The sequence below is a fragment of the Panthera onca genome, chromosome B4, assembly GCF_046562875.1.
Source record: "Panthera onca isolate mPanOnc1 chromosome B4, mPanOnc1 haplotype 2, whole genome shotgun sequence".
Classification (NCBI taxonomy): Eukaryota; Metazoa; Chordata; class Mammalia; order Carnivora; family Felidae; genus Panthera; species Panthera onca.
Window position 1 is genome coordinate 11,335,231 of NC_138345.1, and position 24,437 is coordinate 11,359,667.

General features: G+C 45.1%; 1 protein-coding gene and 1 non-coding gene across 5 annotated transcripts in view; both read left to right on the top strand.

The window, feature by feature from the left end:
• Positions 1-24,437, top strand: part of CAMK1D (calcium/calmodulin dependent protein kinase ID) — a 501,767-nt gene that overhangs the window by 131,203 nt on the left and 346,127 nt on the right. The gene's annotated exons all lie outside the window — the stretch shown is intronic.
• On the top strand, positions 23,226-23,354 carry LOC132660499 (U6atac minor spliceosomal RNA). The gene has a single exon (XR_009601838.1). It is a non-coding gene; the product is annotated as a U6atac minor spliceosomal RNA (small nuclear RNA).

A 24,437-nucleotide genomic window follows, 5' to 3' on the forward strand; every position in this document is an offset into this window, starting at 1 on the left:
AGGTGTCCCCCAGCCAAGAGTATAACCAAGTATAACCACTTCCTTTCACGTAACCAAGTATAACAGCCAAACTGTTGCCTCCATTTGCAGTTGATCCGTGCCTCATTTCACTGTCCGTTGTTAAGGCAGAGCCGCGTTGTCTGCGTTCTTTTTGATAGTCCCAATCATGCCTTTGTGTGTTGTTTTTTTTAATCCCTTTGAGGCCAGGCATTCAGGAAGCACTTTTACTCTTCCTATTTGGTATTTCCACCATAGGAACATTCTCTCTTTGGTCCAACCACTGACAGATATTGAGAGGCCAATAAATCTGTTGGTGAAGAATCTCTCAGGAAGGGTTTTAGTTGTGTATAACAAGAGGGACAGAGAATGGAGTGTTTCCTTCCTCTGGTTACTCTTGATTTTCAGCGTCTGTTGGTAATGAGATAATTACACAACGATCAAAAAATAACTCAGCAGCTCTGACTAGCAAGTGCCCGTGTCCGTGAGAATTACCACATAATGACAGGTATTAGGAGGGGACGCAGTTCCCTGGATGTGAACAGCTGCTGTATTTCAAGCTCCAGCATGCCATTGGAATGTCCAGCCAAAATGGATGGGAAGCTAGGAGATTAAAGAAAAAAGGACTTAACAGATAAACGGAAGATAGTATTCCGGCTTCTGTTTTCCCAGTCTGAGCTTTCTTTAGGAAAGCATATATACGTACATGTATGTAATGATTTTGTTTGTAAAAATTTACACAGTCTTATCTGTTTCTTTTGAGGGGGATGTTGCTTATGTACATGGAGCTGTATATATCTAGAAAAGAAGGGTGAGTTTATGGTTCAGAACAATGGAGGAAAGGGGGATTTATGTGCTTTCCTTGTACTTCTAGGCACTTGAGAATTTCCTCTTGTACTACCCATGCACCTCATCTGATATTATGTGCGACCACTTAATTGTATCCAAAAAAAAAAGCCCCCTGAAATTCTACCTGTGACAAACTCTGTTACGTCTGGCCACTGAGTGAGATGTTCTGGCATGAATACCCAGGTGCACAGCACCCCTGTTTGTCTGGAAGTGTCCGTGGCAGAATTTTAGTCTTCCTCTTGCCAATTAGATTGAAGCCAGCTCTAAATGGTAGCTTGCATGTCCCAGATTTGGATAGGAGACCTTTACCTGCAGATCTGTTCAGACAGGCATGAATGTTTTATCCTGACTAATTTGGTTATTTTAGGGGTAGGTTTCGGTGGAGCCAAAATCAAGAAAAAGACCCTGAATGGTGCATATTTGAATTTAGAAAGGGCTTTGCTGTGACTTTATGTGTCTGTTATAACATTTGTGTCTATTCACATACGTCTAGTACCTTCCTGTGCAAAGTCTTGATCTGTCTTGTTCAGTGTCCCCAGCCCCAATTGGATGACACCCTCCAAGGCCACATGTCTTGCCCGGTTTGCTTCTTCATCCCCTCACTTCTGTACTCGCTGCAGCCTGTATCCCTGTCCTCCATGGCGACTTCTCTAGGTCACTGCCACCTGCTCCAGGGCCATTTTCATTATCACACGAATGCTGCTAACTAAGTCCCATGTCCTGGTTTCCAGCCCCGGTCTCCTTCCTGAGCCGTTTCCCCTATATCCAGCGGCTCCCTGGATGTTCCTAAATGATGATATCTCAAGCACACTCTCCCTCCATCCCTCTGCCGTCCCACAGGGTTCCTTCATCTCTCATCTCCCCGGGGACAACATCCTCCTCTACCTGCCCCTGCCTGGCATCCGGTTAAAATTTGCACTCCTTCTTCTACCTCTCATCTCCCCTCCCAGCCCCAATTTCCAGTCACTTGTCCCTCATCATCAAGTTCAATTTCAGTCTCTTGAATTTATCTGTTAACAGTGACTCACCGCCACTTCCCATATGCAGGGAATCCTCAGCATCTCTTTCCTGAATTTCTCCAATAACATCTTCCCTACTTGCTGTCTCCTTCTTCGGTTTTGGCTCCTCTCCGGCTTATCGTCCACGAGGGGCTCGGAGTGATTTTCCCGAAGCACGGATCTGATGGTTACTCCTCTACTCCTGCCCCAACAGGGACATCCCACTGCCCACAAAGTGATGTGCGTGGACTGACTGTCTGCTGTGTCTTCTTTTCCAGTGCAGACATGTCTTTCTTCATGTCCCCTGTTTGGATGATAAACTGTATGGTCTCCCAACTTTATAAGGTCTTTTGAGAGGTGCCACCCACCCCCAGCTTCCTCGCCTCTGTCCTGGTCACATTCTCCCGTCAGCTGTGCTGAACTCCTAGAGCTATGCTGGGTGCTGTCTTCCACCTCTAGCCTTTACACATGTCGTTCCGTCTGCCTGGAGTCTGATCCCCTCTCCCAATCTCCTGGCTGGCCCTCGCACTTCTCCTTGGCCTCTGCTCAGATTTCATTTCTTCCAGGAACCCCCACCCCCTGTCCTGTCCTCCCCCCTAGACAGGATGCCCCCTCCTTTGTGCTCCCCCAGCACCTGCACTCAGCCCTGTGCACAGCCTATCGCTTTGCCTTTAATTGTGCGTGCTTCCTCCTCCCCGCGGCTGGATTCTCATCTCCTTGAGGGCCAAGGGCTGTATGTTGGTCCTTGCTCTCTCTTTAGGTTTGCCCAGCACCCGCCAGTATCAACAAACCTTGATAAATACTGTTTCACCACTGAAGAAAAAGGCAGGATTAAAGTAGGATTCCACCCAATTAAGAAACTGTAATGTCTCAGCCATCCGGACTCCTCTATGTGGTGAAAGGAAGCCTTTAAAACCCTGAACTGGGAACAGTTTTGATTGTGTCCCTGGAAACACTAGGGATACAGATCAGAAAATTCTCATCCTGCTGTTGAATAATTCAGGCTCACGGTGATGGTGCGGGAGAACAGTCCAGGCCAGGTATGTGTCGCCTCTTCAGCTAACTTTAGCTGGTCCTGGTATTATTTTACAATTTCCCTTGCAGCACACCGTTTGTGATAAGCTGTTATTTTGAGCACAACGATTCCTCTTTAATGAGACATTTGTGAGCTCGGGAATAGTTGCACCGGATATAGAGTCAGCCCCCTGTCACCAGAAAGGCACCCCCCATTGCTTGCTGGGCTGCTGTGTTTTTGCCGTAGAGGGTTTTCAAGACAGCTGGACAGCCCTGGTGTTTCAGACGGGGTCCCAGCAGGACAGGGAACTCACTCCAGACGGTTCCAGTGACGAGAATTTACTAGAGGGGCTAATGACAGAAGTGCAGGCAGGGCGAAAGGTATCAGCAATAGCCGTTTGGGCGCCCAGGACTAGTGCCATCCCTGGGCACAAGAGAGAGGGGTCCAATGAGCCACGGGAAATGGTGCCAGAGCGAACTGTGGCTTGGGGACACAGCCATTGCTGGAACCCGAGACTGAAACATGGAGGGAACAGGGAGGAAATACCCTGATCTGTCTCTTCTTGGCCTCTCTGCTCTTCTGATGGGACCCCACTGGCCAGCCCAGAGCCAGAGGGCCTGGGTGATTCTGTCAGCAGCTCGGCCTCCGGGACACAGAGCAGGACATAGGAGGGTGCAAGATGGATCTGAGAGGGCAGGGAATAACCAGCCCTGATGAGTCCTCCCCCTGGCCATCCTGGAGGCCAAAACTGTTCTCTTTCATTTGATTTCAGCCCTTTTACTCTGCGGGAAATGTCGTAGGACTGTAAATAATTTTCTAGCTTCGTGGAACTTACCTTTCCTTGACAAGAAAGTGCTGGATCGGGCCTGACCTGCTGCAGATACATACCCGTTGAAGATGCTTGCCTCACAGTCTCTTCTCACCAGGGTTTCTTTCCTTATCCCACCTTAAAAATCCTGCCTTGTGTCATCCCTCAAGGTGTCCACACGCCTGCATCTCCACACCACCCTAGACCGAGGCACTGTCTCCCTCTCCTGCCAGATGCAGTGGCTTTCTAGTGGCTTCTTCCTTCTCATTTTGCTCCCTCTCAGTTCGACCTCTCCACAGGAGCCAGTGCAGTCCTGGGAAAGGGCAGGTGGATTTGGGCATCCTGTGCCCACATCACCTTCCTGCCATAGGCGGGGTATGCCTCAGCTCCCTTGCCTGGGTTGAGAGGCCAGATGCGGGGGCCTCTGTGTGCTTCTCACTTCCCCGCAGTCACACTGAGCTCCCCAGGCTCTTCCCACCTTGCCTTCTGCCCCTGCTTCCTCCTTTCTGCCTCTGCCTCCACCTCCCCACCTTCTTTCTCTGCTGGGCTGGCTTCTTCTCATCGTTCAGCTAGCAGTTAACCTGTCACCGGTCAGGGACTTCTTTCCTGACCACCGAAGGTCAGGATGGCCCCTCGGCCCCTCCCCCGCCCCATCGTCTCTCCTGTAACCTCTGTGACCCTACACAGCTATGCCCACCCTTGGCACAGGGGCTGCGGAAGGTGTCTCTGTGCGGCCAGGGCAGAGAGAACGCCTGAAGCCATGCTCCTCCTGGGGCTCCGCTTCTGGAGAATCCCTGGGCTGTGCTTGTATGCCGGTTCCTATTAATGTAATTTAATGTACTGGTTTAGTAGCCTGTGGGCCACAGGGCTGAGCAAATGTGTCTCTTAGAAGAACAGCCCCCCCCCCCCCCATTGTGGGCGTCCCTTATATAACTGCCGGTCAGCCGCTTCTTTTGTTTTGTCTCCCACATTTTATCCTCCTTGTTCTCTCCTCTTGTTTTTCCCAACCTCTGACTTTCTGGCCTCGTTTTCGCTGCCATGCATAATGATGAAGACACACACTCTCTCTTGGGTAGAAGGCAGCAGCCAGGATAATCATCGAAAACCCTGATCACTTGGGATCCTGCTCTTGGGGAATTTGTGAGTGCGTGGATGGGATAAGCTGATGTTGACCTCTGTATTCCCGTGAAAGAGGCATGGCTCAGCAAAGCCCTGTGATAGATAAACACCAGAGGGGAGCCGTCCAGGGCTGTTGGAGAGAAGAAACCGCCTTAGGGCACTCACCCCTGCTGGCGGGTGGCTAATGCCAAGGTTGTAGGAGGACAGTGCCCTGCAGCCCGAACTTTTGCTTCTGACAAGGGTGAAAGAGATCAGTGCCCTCCAGCTTTCACTAAATCAAATGAGCTTTACCCTAGGCCATTGGAGTTAATTACACAAACCTTCCCCTCATCCTGCATACGGGCCATGTGCTGTTGTCTGAGAATGAGGCCTTACGTCGTGGATTTTGCCAATGAAGAGACTCAGACCTGAGGCTTGTCCAGCCTGTGAGGACCCCGTGCTTCCTTAGGGACCGAGCTGGAGCTAGAATCTGTATGTCTTTTATGCAGAGATGTGATTAGTATGTTTCAGTGTTTTTATTGTGTTTTGAATAACAAATCGGGAGATTTGCCTCATTTCCTTATGTTTTCCCCACCTTGCTCTTACTGCCTTATTGTTGGAGTAGAGAAAGGAAGAAGAAAATTAAAACAATAAACCAAAATGTTAAAGGCGGTTTGTGGCCAAGTTGATCAAACCCATGTGTCACCTGCGTATGGAGGCGGGAACTGTTTTTCACAGGAGGACTGTCATCTCTGCTTAGTGAGAGCGGGAGGGGAAACTGAGCCCCGCTCTGAGCTCATCCACACCAATTACGAGGTGGTTCAGTTGCTAGAGGGAACTAGGGAGGCAGTTGGGTCTGGATGAATCCGAGGTTCTGATCACTCAGTAACTGGGGGAGAGCAGATAAATGGACACCAAGAGACTGAGTGGGTGCAGCACTGGTTCTCAGACACCTGCAAGAGAACCGAGTAATCACATACACTACCAAGTTGTAATAAATGACCCTCTCACTTCCCCAAGGAATGATTTGTTTAAAAGATTCTCTGATACTCCAGAAAGACCAGTGTGGTTGTTCAGAGCGCCAGCCTGACTAGTGTGAAGCGGCCAAGTGACCGCTGGTGGAATGAGCGTGCTCTCTCTTATTCCAGAGGAGGTTGGGGGGTGGGGGTGGGGACTTGTCCATGCTTTACAGGACTCTCATCTTGCCTGTGTGGCCACGTCTGACTCCCCCCACCCCCAACTCCCTGAAGGATTAGCTAGGAAAGTTACAAGTCATAGCTATTATCCATTTTTCTATATTACATTTTAAGATTTATAACCTCCTTGCTTCTGTTGAGGATTTGAAGACCTTTGCAATTTCTTACAGCCCGACTGTTTTTTTTTTTTCCTGAGAGTCTTGTACAAGGTCCACAGAATTAAAGTAAATACACATGTTCCACAGTGATTTAACAATCTCTGAACTATGTCACTAGTTAACTGAAAAGAACCACAGACCGTGCCCAGATGCATTCTGAGCCTGGGGACCGGTGTGGCATGAATTACATCATCTTACCAGGGAAAAACTGACAAACCACACACCAGGTGCTGGGTCAGATTTCATGTCTGCCAACCTCAGAATGACCCTGCTTATACTGTTTTTTTAGAGACTGAGGGAGGAAGGGCATGGAGATCCCCTGGTCTCTCAGCTGAAAACCTTCTCTCGTCTCAGCTACATTTATGCCTAAAACATTTTGCTGGAGATTCGCTGATTGTTCTCATCTCATTATTACCAAGTGCCCTTCTGCAGACCACAGGATTTAATTATCAACACTATATTTTTCTTTCTGCCCTCATTTCCCTCTCCAGGTGCATAGCATTTTTTATTTGCAGATCGAAAGGTTTGATTATTCATTATTTTATTTATGTATTTATGTTTTTTTCACTTTTTCTTTTATTTAGAAATTTTTAATTCCAGTATAATAAACACAGTGTTATTATGTTGGTTTCAGGTGTACAATATGGTGATTCAACAATTCTATTCATGACTCAGTGCTCGTCATGATAAGTGTACTCTTAATAATCCCCATCACCCACTTCTCCTCTAGTAACCATCAGTTTGTTCTCTGTGGTAAGAGTGTTTTTGGTTTGCCTCTCTCTCTTTTTTCCCTTTGCCCATTTTTTTTTTCTTAAATTCTGCATGTAAGTGATATTATATGGTATTTGTTTTTCTCTGACTTGTTTCACTTAGCATTGTACTCTGTAGTTCCATTCACGTTGTTGCAGATGGCAAGGTTTCACTCTTTTTTATGGGTGAGTAATATTTCATTTTGTGTGTGTGTGTGTGTGTGTGTGTGTGTGTGTATAAATCACATCTTTTTTTTTAAATTTTTTTTAACGTTTATTTTTTTTTGAGACAGAGAGAGACAGAGCATGAATGGGGGAGGGTCAGAGAGAGAGGGAGACACAGAATCCAAAACAGTCTCCAGGCTCTGAGCGGTCAGCACAGAGCCCGATGCGGGGCTCGAACTCACGGACGATGAGATCATGACCTGAGCTGAAGTCAGACGGTTAACCGACTGAGCCACCCAGGTGCCCCAAATCACATCTTCTTTATCTATTCATCAGTCACTTAGGCTGCCTCCATGGATTGGCTATTGTAAATAGTGCTGCTGGAAACACAGGAGTACATATATTCTTTTGAGTTAGTGCCTTTGGGTTCTTAGGAGTTTGATAATATTTGCTTTTTCAAACAAAATAGCCTGGGCTTTCTTATGGTCTTCTCCCCCAATTTTGCTTAGTGATTTAGTCAACAGAAGGATGAAGTTGGGCCAAGAGAATGAGAATCTGATCATTCTAATGCATGGAATTTTAGAATGCTTTTCTAAGTTTCACCTGGGACATTCGGTATCGTCCCCGAATGCTGTGCATGTGGCTATCCAGAAAGTCAGAACTTAGTGCGTATTAGCTGAATGGAAGCCACAGAAAAGAAAGGAAAACAAGATCTCTCTTCAGAGAGTCTTAGCAGCAGTCATCTATTATGATAGGTGATTTTATGTGTCAGGTAGGTTGGGCTAAGGGATGCCCAGATAGCTGGTAAAACATTATTTCTGGGTGTGTCTGTGAGGGTGTCTCTGGAAGAAATTGGCACTTGAACTAGTAGACAGTAAACACAGACTGTCCTCCCCAGTGTGGATGGGCCTCTTTTAATCCTGCGGGCCCAAATGGAACAAGGCAGCAAAAGGTGAATTCGGCCTCTCTCTTCTTGAGCTGGGATGTCTGTCGTCTCCTGCCCTTGGACGTTGGAGCTCCTGGTTCTTGAGCTTTCAGACTCAGATTGAATCACACTATCGGCTTTCCTGGTCCCGCAGCTTGCAGACAGCAGACTCTGGGACTCCTCAGCCTCCATACCTACAGCGGTGGGTTGTGACAATACGTGTGAAGTGGTGTCCACAGAGGAGCTTGTTAGAGACTCAGTGGCCAGTGTTTTTACTGGGGGCTGATCATGTGGGCACCCTCTGCCTGGCATTTATCAACATTCCAGAATCCCAGAAGGGAAGTTGATGTTCAGCAAAACCCTTTTTTTTTCATTGTGGAAGTCTTTGTAGGCATAGTATAGTTTTTTTTTTTCCCCTTCAACTTGAACAGAACGAGACACTTAGGTTGTCTGTCACGGGGTCAGTGGGGCCATGAATTTCAGCAACTTTACCTTAGGTCCTTGAGGGTCTGACCTGGCCCGGGGCCATTCTTCTTAGGGCCATTCTTCTTAGTATTTCCAAAGGTCTAGAGTAATACTGGATATTTTTGTATCTGCCAACAGAGGAAAACTCTCTTTTCTCTTGCTTTCTTACCTTGAATAGCCAGCCCTAAATTTTGTTCTCTTCCAAAGACTAAATAAAACCCCAAGTCTGTTGGGGTATTTCTCAAATCATAGCTGGATACAGGAAGATGGTATAAGGTGTGTGGGCTTTGGAATCAGACACACCACCGTGATTGGTGACTTCTGACCAGTTGCTTGGCCTTTCTGAGTCTGATCTGCAAAAATGGGAGAGTCCTTTAGGATTTGAGGTTTTGCAGTGATATGTGAGAAGGGTCTGGCACTGAGCCCAGATCATGGGTGCCCAGTAGATGGCCACTGTTGTAGTTATCAGGGGCCAGGAGTAGGCCTGGATCCAGTCAAAGTTATGAAGTAGGCTGGGTGCTGGCTTATATTTTCCAGTCTGTTCTTCTCACCCGTTGTGAGCCTTCAGTACTGGCCCAGAATTAGCTGGTGGCTTTAGGGATAATAGTCTCCAACAGGTGATTGCCCGAGGACTACAAAACAGATCCTAAATTAGCACATCTCCACCCATAATTGAAAAGTTGAAAAATTTCTTGTGATATTCTCAAACCTATTAAGTAATAGTCTTGTGTCAGGATTTTCCAGAGAAACAGAACCAATAGGAGATGGGTAGGTGGATGGATGGATGGATGGATGGATGGATGGATGGATAGGGATTGGGGATAAAGAATTGGCTCATGTCATTATGGAGACCGAGAAGCCCCATAATCTGCCATCGGGAGGCCAGCGTAATTCCAGTCTGAATACCTATGAGCCAGGAGAGCCCAAGCTGTGTGTCTCAGTCTGAGGAGAAGGCCAGTGTCCCAGCTTGCTCTCCCAGCAGAGTGAGTAAATTCTCCCTTTCTCTGCCTTTTTGTTCTACTTGGCCATGAACCACACTGATTGCATAAATAGTCAGGCACAGCGAGCCAGTCTTATCAGTTAAGCAGTGGGAATGCTTTCCGAATCCAAATTCTCAGATTCCCGCCAAGGGTAGGAATCTGGTCCTTGCTGTGTGACCTCTTTCCCACACACCCCTCTCTGTGCCTGGCTTTTTGCAGAGCCATTCCAGGGGCCGTGGGTGTTGGCCCTTCGCTCTGAGCAATGCCCCTCATCCTCTTCTCTCTTGGACCACTGCTCTCGGATCTGCATGGGGAAAGAATCCTCGCTCTGAGCCACTCCTGGTGTCTTCTGTCTCCCTCTGGTGCCTCCTTCACATTGGGTAAATGACCTGTTCGTCCTCTGCCCCGATGAAACTTTGTGTATGGCTGTTGTCCTGTCTGACCTGGAAGGATTCGAAAAGGTATAATTCCTGAACTGTTAATTCAGTTCCTTTTTTAAATGGCATGCTTTTCTAAGAAAAGCCTGTGTTTTTTCCTCTAAGTTTATTTTTGAGAGAGAGAGAGTGCACGTGCACAAGCTGGGGAGGGACAGAGAGAGAGAGAGAGAGAGAGAGAGAGAGAATCCCACGTAGGCTCTGCGCTGTCAGCACAGAGCCCAGCATGGGGCTTGAACTCACAACCTGTGAGATCATGACCTGAGCTGTAGTCGGACACTCAACCCCCCTGAGCCACCAGACACCCCTGGAAAAGTTTGTTTTCTAAGCCAAAGTTATTCCATGACGAGGGCATGTCTTTTCCTTGTGGTCACATTCCTGTCTGCTGTGACCCCTTTTCTATTCACTTTACTCATCTGAGAGTTGAACATTTTTAAAAAATGTTTATATATTTATTTTGAGAGAGAGAGAGAGAGAGAGAGAGAGAGAGAGAGGGAGTGAGCATGAGTGGGGGAGGGGCGGAGAGAGAGGGAGACAGAGAATCCCCAAGCAGGCTCTGCACTGTCAGCACAAACTGTGAGATCATGACCTGAGCCGAAATCAAGAGTTGGACACTCAACCGACTGAGCCACCCAGGCGCCCTTCAGAGTTAAACATTTTAATGAAATTGGCCTACAATTGCGGACCTCTCACCCAGGGGTAGTAGGTCTACATTTTTGGCGTTATGCTAGGGATTATTAACCTTCAGATTTAGAATTCTCAACATTCCTTCTGAAGGTTGAGGCGTTGTGGCAGAGATGTGATCGATTTGGTCTCCATAACATAGATGACGCGGACCTCTTTCCTTCCTGCCTTGTCCCATTCTACCAGGTAGTGAATAGTTAACAATTTTGACTTTAACAACAACGAGTAAAGAAAACTTGTCTTTGGACACCAAATACAAACCACACCCTTGGATAGCACTATATCGTTTGTGGGGTTTTTTTAGGCATAATACTTCTATTTGATTTTGGCTTTCCACGGAATTTTCCCAAGATCTCAGCCTTCTGCTGCAGGATTCTTTCTTGTCTTCCCCTCCCAGTTACTATAACTGATCCATGCACTCTCCATGTGTGGGAGGTGGTAGTCTGGGCAGGACAGATGTCAGGCACTCTTGTCTGTGTCTACCAGGAGCTATTATCCCCATCCCAGTGCCTGGCTGTCTGAGGACTATTGTTCTGTGTATCACAAGCTAAAGTGATTTTTCTTCTCCACAATTCATTTTTGAAGTTATTATGACAGGTGCTTTCTGTAGCTAAAAATGCTGTATGCATCGCAGAGATCAGAATAGTTGCTTGTTGTGGTTTAATACTTATTGAACATGTTTGTCTATGGTGCATGTGTTGACTGGAGCCCAGACAGTGAGAGCCACATGTTTGCAAAATTATTCTGTGAAATGTGCATCCCTTTATGTTTGCAGGAAGCTTTCTCACCATTCAGTTGAGCTATGGAGATTGGATTGATAGGACAGAAACATTGTGCATTTTATTTGCCTGCATTTTAGGGCTTGGTTGTGATAACGGCTGTAGATGCTTGCTCTTCCGGTGCTTTCTCTACACGCCCCCCCCCCCCCCCATTCTATTAGCCTGGTCAGTGTGAGCATCTCAGAGCTGGACTTCTGAGAAGTTTGCACTGGAACCTGACGGTCCCAAAGCCCTGAGAGGGGCGAGGACTTACTTTGTTTATTCTGCTGTGTCTTTGTCACCAGAGAGGCTGATGAAATTTTATTTCAAAAAAAAAAAAAAAAAAAAAAAAAAAAAAAAAAAAAAAGGACAGAATTTGGTGGCCTGATCTGTGTTGCTTTCTAGCACGTCTCTTTAAATCTGGTGGTAGGTTGGGGTGCCTGGGTGGCTCAGTCGATTAAACTCAGGTGAAGCCTGAGCCTGACTTCGGCTCAGGTCATGATCTCACGGTTTGTGAGTTTGAGCCCATGTCAGGCTCTGGGCTGACGGCTCGGAGCCTGGAGCCTGCTTCGGATTCTGTGTCTCCCTCTCTCTCTGCCCCTCCCCCGCGCATGCTCTGTCTCTGTCTGAAAAATAAATAAACATTAAGAAGAAATTTAAATCTGGTGACACGTGGAGCTGGGGCTGCCCTGGCCTGGGGTTCAATCTCTTGCTGCTCCTCAGAAGAGCTGCTCTTTGGTCACGTGGTACTTACAAACTAGTATATCGGTTGCTTGACGTTTTTTTCCCCCCTCTTGTCATTCTTGTTATATTTCAGCCCCCCCCCCCCTTTTTTTCCGAGGGCACTTTTACTCTTAGCAGCTGAACATTTCCATATATTTGTAGCTTAGTCTAATAGCCCTTAGCACCAGGACTATCTACTTTGTATTCAATTTATTTTTTTCTATTTAAAAAAAATCTTACTTAAATCCAAGTTAGTTAACATATAGTAATAGTTTCAAGAGTAGATTTTAGTGATTCATCACTTACATACAATATCAGTGCTTATCCCAACAAGTGCTCTCCTAATGCCCATCCCCACCCCCCATCCAGCACCCCTCAGTTTGTTCTCTAGATTTAAGAGTCTCTCATGGTTTGCCTCCCTGTTTTTATCTTATTTTTCCTTCCCTTTCTTATGTGCATCTGTTGTGTTTCTTAATTTCCACATATGAGTGGAAATCATATGATATTTATCTTTCTCTGACTTATTTCACTTAGCATAATACACTCTAGTTCCATCCACGTTGTTGCCAGTGGCAAGATTTCGTTCTTTTTGATCGCCAGGTAGTAATCCATTGTATATATAAACCACATCTTCTTTATTCATCAGTCGATGGGCATATGAGCTCTTTTCATAATTTGGCTATTGTTGATAGTTCTTTTTTTTTAATTTTTTAATATTTGTATTTATTTTTGAGACAGAGAGAGACAGAGCATGAGCAGGGGAGAGGCAGAGAAAGAGAGGGAGACACAGAATCTGAAGCAGGCTCTAGGCTCTGAGCTGTCAGCACAGAGCCTGATGCGGGGCTCAAACTCATGGAGTGTGAGATCATGACCTGAGCCGAAGTCGGACGCTCAACCGACTGAGCCACCCAGGCGCCCCTGTTGATAGTTCTTTTAGCCCTTTTGGATACATGTATGTACATGTTTTTTTTGTTGGTTTGTTTAGTTTGTGTGACAAGAGCCAAAATCCTCCCCCAGCCCCAGTCTAAACTTTATATATCCTACTCAAAGACAGTAACTAAAACCCTCCCATCACCTGAGAAGCACTTGATAAAAGTCTGTCTCAGTAAAGTCTCCAGAGCACAGAATGGATTGGAAATCGTATAAAATGAATTTTCTTGCACACAAAGGTGAAAAAAAATGGAAATCCCAAATTTATTTTTAAATTTATGAACAAGAATCTCTTTGAGGGGCTCCTGGGTGGCTTAGTTAAGCACCGACTTCGGTTCAGGTCATGATCTCACCATCCATGAGTTTGAGCCCCACGTCAGGCTCTGTGCCGACAGCTTGGAGCCTGGAGCCTGCTTCGGATTCTGTGTCTCTCTCTCTCTCTCTCTGACCCTTCCCCATTTGTGCTCTGTCTCTCTCAAAAATAAAATAAAACATAAAAAAATTTAAAAAAGAATCTCTTTGATGAAATAAAATTGCAGCAGTAATAATTCTTCCGATCTTATAAATAAATTAGAATGGACCAAAACTCAATACCATTTAAACCATAGGCTCAAAGGGTTATTCTAGGAGTTTGCTTTCTTAAAACTTTGGTTCCCCTTAAACATTATACAAAAATGGAATTTCATTTTCCTAACGGCTTAATTCATTTGGACCTGCAAAGCCCTTCCGGTCATAGTCACCTTGTGTTTGCCCCACCAGAACTTGAATATTGACCGTCAGGGTTTTCATTTGTGTAAAGTCTAATCATTCTGCTCTTTCATTTATTTATTTTTAAAGATTTTAACTAATCTATACACCCAATGTGGGGTTCGAACTCAGAACCTGGAGATCAAGAGTTGCTTGCTGCACTGACTGAGCCAGCCAGGCCCCACTGCACTGAGCACCACCCCCCACCCCCCCGCCATTCTGTTCTTTTAGATTGTGGAAGTTTATATGTGGAGTGCTTTTCTCTTCTTTTGTTTTCTTTTCTAACAAGGAAAAGAAAAAAAGGGGGCGCCTGGGTGGCTCAGTTGGTTAAACATCTGACTTTGGCTCAGGTCACGAAGTCACATTCTGTGGGTTCAAGCTCTGCATCAGGCTATGCGCTGTCAGCACAGAGCCTGCTTCGGATCTTCTGTCCCCTCTGTCTCCGCCCTTCCCCGACTTGAGCTCACTTGTCTCTCTCAAAAATAAACATTAAAAAAAAAAAGAAAAAAAAAAGATAAAAAAGGAACATTGAGCCATTGTTGAGCATTTTGGGAAAAGTGAAAATCTGTTTCCTGTATTTCATTTATAAGGAGAAGCGAGGTAGATTCTGCTGGGAGAGGAGGTGGTGATGGCAGATTCTAGGCTGAGTTCTGAGGAAGGAGAGGTATTTCTTTGCCTCCTTTCCACCTTCCCTTTTTCTCTCAGTTCCCTTCCTAGTCTCCTGTCTCAGTATTTCTCTCCTTTCTCATCCTTCCCTTCAATTGTTAGCCATTTTATTTTACTCCCTTTATATATTAGCTCACAGCAGTTGAGAAAAAGTGACACCCCTTTCAGAGAGATCTATTTTGTTAAGGACTCTGGACAACAGATCCCAAGAAATTAACCCTCAATAATGAAACTTTGGCTTTGGTAGGAGGGGCACTTATGAACTGAAAGTCTTCTCAGGAATTGTCTGTTTATAAGATCTGTTCACTATTTATGGGACAGAGATGACAGATGCCCACTGTGGGCCAGGTGCTGCCGTTAAACACACAGATGGATAAATGTTGTCGCTCACGGTTTTGAGGGCCCTGCGATGGCAGGGGAGGGGGCAGACAAGCATGGAAATTAGTAGTCACTGTATAGTCTTGTAATTGCCTTCACGGAGGCAGGAACCACGCGTTGCGCCTACATGATTGGGTGTGAGAACAACCATGGAAGCATCCATTCCCTGGTCTCAGAGACTTTAAGGAGGGGAATTTTCGAAATAAGGTAATGTGAGTTCTGTAATGAAACCATCCTGGAGGTTTGAACTCTCCACGACTCCCGTTTGGTTAGGCCTAGTTTCGATTCTGCCGTTTTTGTTTTAGCTTCCTTTCTTCACCTTACTTTCGTCTGTTATCCCTCTGGCTCCTACGTCCGCTTTGCTGTCCCCAGTGTGAGACGCGGAGCTCAGAAACCTGGGCCAGAAAGGGGAAGATGGGCTTGGGCTGCAGGGTAGACAGCTTTTTCCTTTGGGTATTTAAAGTATCATCATCTTACAATGTCACACACATTTTTAGACAGGAGACTGTCCCAAGATCTTTTCTTTTCCTGGCTTGCTGTTTACAGTCGTCACATCTGCCCTGTCTGCAGTAATAACAAGAAGAAGAAAGACTCCCAGTCTTTTTAACGTAAAAGCCGTGAACTGTGCCTTTGACAGCTGCAGAAAGTGTTCGCACCACTTTATTTTATTGTTGGTATAACTTTCAATTGCCTTCTTTGTCTTCGTGCCTTTCCTGTTGTTTTCTGGAACGAAGTGAACAACGTTTTGAAAGTCAGTTCAGAGGTGAACTAATGGTATAGCCATAAGAGCAGATATGGGCATGTTGGCAGTTGGTAAATGTCAAATCCTAATTTTAACGATAATAAATTTGGGGGAGGAACGAGAAGCTCTCAACTAGTGAAAGGAAGATCCTCTGTGGGAGAGGCTCCTGTCCTTCATACAGAGCAGTGTTCATTTCTGTTGTAGTAGGAAATATGGCTTCTTTGCCTCTATTGTTACCTTTGTCATTCCGCCTGCTTGTCCCTGAGGAACCTCAGCTTTTACAAGTAGGGATAGGAGCCACGTTATAAATCCTTTCTCTTCTTGTAATCAAAGCCCTGTGTGGCAACCTCCATGCCAGTAATCACCGAACCCTTTGGATTTAGACCACTCAGTCCACATTGATCTGGTTTTTAGGCTTCCTTTCCTCCATGCCTTCAGGTGCTATGTATGCTGTATCTTCGTTTGACTTTGGCGTCTGTTGAGAATTCTGGCTTCTGCAATGAATTTATTCCTGTTGGGATAATTGGATGAATGGATGGGTTGGGGGGGCGGTTTGGAACAGAGCTGAGCACCACCCCAACAGGACGTTTCCCCACTTCATCCTAAGACACCTCCCTTTTTCTGGGATCAGTTGTTTGAATCTGAGTTGTTTTGGTCTTGTGCCTTATTTTAGCTTTGATGGCACAATATTAAAGAAGTTATCGTCTCATTCAACGTCGTTGTCAGTACCGAGAGTAGTGAAGATACTGGAAAGTTGACTGCATTCTCCTTTATTTCCTCTGTGTGTGTGTGTGTGTGTGTGTGTGTGTGGACATTTCTGCAGAAGGTCACCCACAGCCCTTAAAGGGAATGACTGGCAGCTTTCTGTCCTGTCATGAGGAGAGGCTGAGTGGGCAGCCTCAGACCTCTGATGCCCCCTGGGCAGCCTCCAGATAGTTTTCTAGATGAGAAATTGCAGAACTACCTGGATTTCTTGCCCAAGTGTGTTTGGGGGAGAGAGTTAGACAGCATGTAGACGATTTGAATTTTGCATGAGGAGAACACAGTCAAAGATTTTTTTGACATCAGACTTTTTTTTTTTTTGCCTCTGGGGCAGATGTTATTTTTCTCTTTGACTTTTGGTTTTTATTCTTCTGTAGTATTTTTAAAGACAACAGTGAGAAGGAATTACCCCTGGACCTTTTCTCTCAGTGAAAAACATTAGTTGTGACTCTGAGGAAATGGCATGTGGCCATAAGGACAGGGTATGGCAGAATCATCCAAAATGCTGATTGCCTCCCTCAGGGCTCTGTGGGCTTGGCAGTTTTCTTAAACTCTGTGCCCCACTCACTTCATCTACATGATGGAGACAATAATCTCTTTGGATGTTGTGATTAACTGAGGTCACTCTTGTCAAATGCTTAGAATAGTCCCTGGTATGTGGTCTTTTTTTTTTTTTTTTTTTTTTTTTTTTTTTTTGAGAGAGAGAGTGTGTGTGCATGTAGGGGAGGGGCAGAGAGAGAGAGAGAGAGAGAGAGAGAGAGAGAGAGAATGAATCTTAAGCACTTAAGAATCTCCATACCTGACTTGGAGCTTGATCTCATGACAGTGAGATCATGACCTGAGTGAAATCAAGAGTCGGATGCTTAACCGACTGAGCCACCCAGGCGCTCCACAGTCCCTGGAACTTAGTAAGTAAGCAGTTCATGGTTATTATGTATGATTATACACTAATTCTGTTAGGTCATGTTATTACATTATGAAAGAATCGAGTTTCTTGGTACAGTGATGTGGTCTTGGAAACTAGGAACAAATGTCCACCCAGGCCAGTGTTTAATGACTATTTGGCCATGACTTGGTCATTTGGATCAGAGAAGAAGGCCAGCGTAGCAACTTTTTTCATGAAAGTTCAGTTTGCCACACTCATCGGGAGTCTATGGAGCCCCTCAAAAGCTGAGTGGGCAGAGCCCAAGAGCCCTTGAGTAGCTCCTCTGGTGTAGAGGATATAAAACATGGCAAATGGTCTTTTGTGGAGCATTAGGGGACGGACACCTGACTATTAACCAGCCCCACCATTAACCAGCTGTGTGTGCTCAGGGTCAGACCAGCTGTTCATTCGTTCGTTTGTCCATTCATTTATTCATTCATTCAGTTCACTCCATTTGTAAATAGTGCTAAGATATTTTGAAGTAAATTAAAGATCTCTTATTGCAGAATTTCACAGTAACCAAGACATGGAAGTAACCTAAGTGTCTGTCAACATGTGATTGGATATATAAGATGCGGTGTATATGCTCAATGGAGTATTTATTATTCAGCCACGAGAAAGAAGGAAATCCTGCCGTTTGTAACAATGTGGAAGGACCTCGAGGGCATTATGCTAAGTGAGATAAGTCAGAGAAAGACAAGTAACGTAGGATATGACTTACACATGGAGTCTAAAAAAGCCGAACTTGTAGAAGCAGAGTGTAGTGTGGTGGTTCCCAGGGCCATGGGGTGAGAGGATTGGGGAGATGTTGGTCAAAGGACTCAAACTTTCACTTAGAAGATGAATAAGTTCTGGGGAATCTAACGCACAGCATGGTGATGAGAGTGAATGCTCTATATTATGTACTTGAAAGTTGCTGAGAGACTAGGTCATAAATGTTCTCAGCACATAAAGCAGGGGTAATTATGTGACACAGTGAGGGTGTCAGCTGACAGGACGGTGGTGATCATATTGCAGCAACTAAGTGTACCAAATCAACACATTGTACACCGTAAACTTAGCGTCATAGGTCAGTTATATCTCAATTAAAAAAAAAGATATCTTGACATTCCACCCCTCCTAGAATAAGGCTTTCCATCCCTCCCAGACCCCCAGGAAAGAGAGGAAGGAAAAAAGGAAGAAAAGAAATTTCTCCATGTAACCAAAATAACATTGCCATTACTAATGTAATTAATAATACGTCTTTAATATTTGCTAACATCAGTTCACATTCAGGTTTCCCCAGGTATGGTCAGGTCATACACTGAATTTATGTTATCACAGTCGCTTCATATGGGGGGGGGGGTGAGGGGTGGTACTGACTAAATGGTCTCCAGGCTCAGTGTTCGTGTTTTAATACGTTTAACCAAGTGCTGCTCCGATTCGGTTCATTTCTCTCTTGTTCCTGGAAAAGGAGGATTCGCAATGTATAGACACCAGCTATGGCTCTCAGCATGACCAGATGGAAATGTGGAAAGTATTTGGCCCATGGAATCAGTGGAGACGGTCAGGGGTGTGTCACACTGGGTTGGGCAGACCCAGCACTCATGCCGGTTACATAGGGGAGACAGAGTTTTCGGCCCCAGACTGGCTTGCATTTGATGTGCTCCCTAAATGTTCATAATACCGTTTACCTGTAAGAGGAAGACTTGTGCCGTCCTTCTGATTCCCTTTTGTTTTGTTACCTGAGACTCTAGTGTTTTATTCAGGGAGACTAAATGCTGATCTCTCAGATTACCTGTCTAGGGAAAGTCCCATTGTTCCAGAACAAAAGAGTGAAAAAGTCACGTAGTGAGAGCCTAGCTCCCATCTCAGATCTCAGGTGCTGCAGCGTCAGGGGTCACTGGCCTGTTGGCACATTCTCTGCATTGTGTGGGTGTCCCGGTGAAGCCACTTCTCAGCTTCTTAGCCCCCCCGCCCCCCAAACTTCCCTGGGGCCACTGTGTTATGTGTGTGAGCTCTGAGGGCCTATGGTCTGAACCAGTTGAGAAGTAGGGTTGAGGGGTCAGGCAAGTAGAGGCCAGAATGAGAACTCTTGTGGATAAAAGAGGAATTGGCTGCAGCGTGTGCCGATAAAGAGCTTAATTCTGAACCTGCAAATCAGGCGGCAGTGCCCACTGCGGGCCTCCTCCCCAGGCCTAAGGGAGAGAAGCTGTAGGTGTGCTTCCAGAAGGCTCCCAGGGATGGAGGGAGAAGGGGCTGAGCATCCAACCCTTCTTCCTGCCCTGGGGAGGAGGGTGCGAGAGGGGACACAGGGAGCTACAGCCACAGACAAAGGGACACCCCTTACAGTTAGCTTCCTCTTGGGACCGACTGTCATGGGTGCCTTGTAGGCTCCTTCCCTCTGTCTTGGCTCTACAGACTAATTAATAGAGGAGAGAGAGAAATGAGACAAGTTCTGATAATAGTATTGTTCAATAAATACTTTCATTCATATGATATGCACTCCCTGAATAGATAAATCTTAAAAAAAATTCAACTTCAAAATTTCCCCCAAACTCTGGATATTTGTTGCAGGAATGAATGCACCAATCACTTGTTTGCATTTGGGAGACTCAGGATGGCTCTGTGTGTGTGTGTGTGTGTGTGTGTTGGGAAGGAAGCAGAGAGGAAGTGGGTTGGAGAGCCAAGGCTTTCTGAAATATTATTACCTACAGGAATTCCAAGCTTCTCTGAAGGGTGTCCTGAGTGTTCCAGAAGTCAGCTCCTCTGACTGACAGCCTTCTGCCCCTGTGTCCCAGGGCTGAGACGTTGGGGACTTGACCTAGCACTTGTTTTGGGAGCCCCCTCTTTCCCAAGTGCCCAGCAGTCCCCTCATGGAGGGAGATGAGCCATCCAGGTCCCAAGAAGTTGGTGTGATAGGCAAGGAGGAACCAGGGGCCGGTAGAGCAGGTGGATTGGGTGGCCAGGTGGATTGGGTAGGTACCTTATAAGGTACCTCTTACAAGGTATGGAAACCGTACTTTGTGGTCGGGTATGTTCTGAGAGCTAAGTATGGAGCAGGACAACAACCTTCGTTCAAATTAATGGAGCAGAAGAACGCATTACATTTTACGGACTTTAAAAATTTGTAATAAAACATATGTAACAAAACATTACTGTTTTAGCCACTTAGGTGTGCAGTTCAGTGACATTAAATACATTCGCAGTGGGCCACCACCGTCTATCTCCAGGACAATTTCATCTTTCCCAATTGGAACTGCATCCACTAACCACCCCGGGAAACCACCACTGTACTTTCTGTCTATGAATTAGACTACTCTAGTCACCTCACATAAGTGGAATCATGCAGTTCTTGTCTTTCTGTGACTGGCTTATTTCACTCAGCATAATGTCTGCAAGGTTGATCCATGATGTACCAGGCATCAGAATTTCTTTCCTTTTTTTTTTTTTTTTTAATTTTTTAATGTTTATTTATTTTTGAGAGAGAGAGAGACAGAGACAGAGACAGAGTATGAGCAGCGGAGGGGCAGAGAGAGAAGGAGACACGGAATCCAAAGCAGAGTCCAGGCTCCGAGCTGTCTGCATGGAGCCCCATGCGGGGCTTGAACCCACGAACTATGAGATCATGACCTGAGCCGAAGTTGGACACTTAACCTACTGAGCCACCCAGGCGCCCCAGAATTTCTTTCCTTTTTAAGACTGAATAATATTCCATTGTGTGGATATGTCCCATTTTGTTTATCCATTCATTTGTTAATGGACGCTTGTGTTGTTTCCACCTTTTGGGTTTTGGGATTAATGCTGATATGAACATTGATGTACAGATATCTATTGGCATTACATCTTTTCAAAATAAACTCTCTTTTTTTTTTTAGAAATACAATATATACATTACATTTTTGGTGACCGCAAAATATATCTAACTCATTTGGAACCTGAATTTGTTATTCAGTACCCCTAAAGTTTTAAATGTATGACTGTAGTGCATTTTATTATTGAGCCGTGCCTCTTTTGTCCTGAGTTGTTAGTTTTTGTGCACCCAGTTGTATATTTAATCTTGTTAGATCTAGTTCACCAACTTAGCCTGTCATGACCTTTTAGAATTCTGAGTCTTTCATCTAGTTTAATTTTGGGTCAGGCACAAATCTGATCATATCTCCTCTATCTCTGTACAAGTCTTGGGTGCTGCTGGAAACCTCTCCCTGCCTCCCTTCTGGTTGGCTTTTCTCTGGGCATTGCTGTCATATACCCATTTATCCAGCTTTCCTCACCGCTGGTTTGTAAGGAAATACATCCCCCTCCACCACTATGTCTGTGCATTTTCATGCCGTAACAGTCTCCAGACTTATTGAGAATGGGACTACACCAGACTGGTCAGTCATACTCTGGTGTTGTTTGGGAATGGTAGCCACCAGCACGTTGGAGGTGAGGGGGGATGAGCTGTTCTCTTACAGCCTCACGAGCAGGTTATAATGAAAGCAAGTTTCAGAACCAATTCGACATTGGACCCTGAAACAAATGGGTATTAGCAATCAGGCAGAGTCTAGTCCGTATGTCCTGTTCTGTCACCTGAAGTCCCAGCTCTGTGTCCTGTTAGGTGCTCTGAACACCACTTGGGATGAAGGGTGGTGGGATGAAACCAGTGGCTGGACCATTTGGGATCAAGTCTAAGGATACAGGCTAAGGGCCTTGTCGGATGGAGCCTTATACCCTATCTATTCAAGGATAGAGACCGTCTAAACTATTTTACCCCATTCTTGATGTGCATCACGCTAATTAACAAATCACCGATTTCATCAAGGAAAAAAAAATCGTTCCTCACATTCATTCTTCTAGTTAGTAGAGGATCTGATCTTACTCAAATATACATAACAGAAGAGGTTCTAGTGGGGCGCTTTTGGAGTGAGGACTGTTTGGTCTGGATGCTAGCTGATCCGCTCAGGATGCTGAGATATAATTTACCTATAGTAAAAATAACAAATCTCAGAATTTTTAAGCCCCTGTAAGGACCACCTAGATCAAGATGTAGTATGTTTCCAGAACCCTCCAAGGCTCCCTGGTATCCTTTTTCCCCAGTGAGAAGAATGCCCCTCCTTCTCCAAGGTAATCACTCTTCTGACCACTGTCACCATAAATTAGTTTTTCCTGATTTGAATTCCATATGCATGGAATCCTACTTAAGTTTGGTGAGATTCCTTCATGCTGTGTAAATTGTTCATTTTCTTTCACTGCTGTGTAGGATTCCATTGTATGAAATGTAGATAGCCGTTCTACACCTGGTGGATGTTTGATCACTTCCAGCTTGGGGCTGTAGTGAATAAGGCAGCTAAAAACATTCTTGTGCATATCTTTGGTGGACGGAGTAGGAGTTATTGATTAAGGTAACTAACTGTCCCTAGAATTGGTTTATATTCACGCACACAGAGAGGATATCATATTTTCCATGACACATGGTTTTAGAGTATATTAAAGGGATCATACAAAACTACATATACAAACAAAGGAGCATAGTCTCGTAAAGTATGTGCTGGAACAAAAGCACATCATTGCTTTTTGTGTTCCTTGACTATAATAAATATTCTAAGCCACAGAGTCAATTTCCTGGGAGCCGAGATTCTCATGTGAAAGTATGCTGTTTCCTTGTGGCTTCTCTAGAAGGAGTGGGAAAAGGACCTTTTCATTAATTCTGCAAGTACGCATCATTCTCTAATTTTAGATTGTCATTGTGAAAAAAGCCATGGATTACTAAAAACTCTTGAGAATATCAACTACTTTTGGGGGGTCCCCTGCATTGGAATGAATAAGATTCTTAAATATTCATTTATGTTTTTCTTTCCATGTCATTTTGGGTATTGTGATGAAAATAAACTATTTGCTGCTGATTTAGAATCCCTGAATACTCTTATAAAAATTTAATTCCACCCATATTAACTAGGCTTTCAAGGCTTTTTCAGAGGGCCTGTTTTCCTCTAATAGATTACTAGAGGGAAAATCTTTTAGCCTAGAAAATTGATGGATGGGAGTAGAACATGGAAACTGAACTCCAGCCACCAATGGGGATGCTGCATTGATTTAAAATTGAAAAGGGTCTGTGTTTTATGAAAGTGAAGAATTAGGTTAGCAGTCCCCTTGACAAGAATGCAAAAATTCTAATGGTCTGTAGCACATGCATACATTTAAGGTATCACCACCTCCTCATGGCACCTAACAACATTTTTTTAACAACCTACGGTGTGTTAAACATTACAGATGTCCTGTTCCGGGAGTCTTTCCTACACACACACCGCTGCACATGTACTGAGATGACACTTGTACAAGGTTAGTGTTGAAGCTATGTGTGTAACACCAGAACACCAGAAGCCACCAGATGTACATCCGTCTATAAGGGAGGGGCCGAAGGGTGGTGTATGTGTGCAGCGGATGCTGTGTGGTTGTTAGAAGAGAGCGATGACGTATGTCCTGATGTGGACTGATGACCAGGTACATTGCCATGTGAAAGAAACAAGGTGGAGGCCAGCGTATAGACTGTGCTACCTTTATGTATGAAAGGTGGAGATATAGGGGAATTTACTTATATTTGCATAGAGAAAAACTGGAAAGATAAACAAGACATAAATAGAAATGGGATCTGTAGCAGTCAACGGGATACGTAAGGGTTGGGAGTAGGCATAGGAATGGCTTCTTCTGCATGGATCTGTTTATCTTGTGTTGACTTTTGGAATCATGCAGAAGACAACCAACCCACAAAAATGAATCTGATCAGGCACGCTCTTGACATTGAACTAGACCAAGAGCACGTGGCAGAAAGTGAAGCTGGTTGAATGCATCACGAAAGGGTGAGATCATACACTCCATTTCCTTTCTCAGATGCTCTCAAGTTCAGCCACTCAGTCATGGGTGCTTATTGAACCGGTCTGCCAATCTGATGTGCCAGCCACTATCTTAGGTGGTGTCGGTGGGAGCCTTAAGGTCCAAGCTTTCCTGGAGCTGCCTGAAGGGGCAGACAACAAGGAGATGACCAGTGAGGGAGAGAAGACTCCCGCTGGTAGGCCCAGGGAAGGAGGTGAGGGCAGCCTCTGTTGGGGTCACAAGGAAGGATAATTGCTGATCTATATTCCTGCATGTTCAAGGCTCATTGGTGGGCAGTATTTTTGTACATAAGATAAGAAAGTGGGGTAAATTCTCATTTTTATTCTTGCATTACAGCAGTTAAGATGTCATTTTACCACAGTCTCTCATTACCTCTTCAGTTAAATTTCAAATAAAGAAATAAACACATTATAGCAGTCATGGGTCCCCCAGT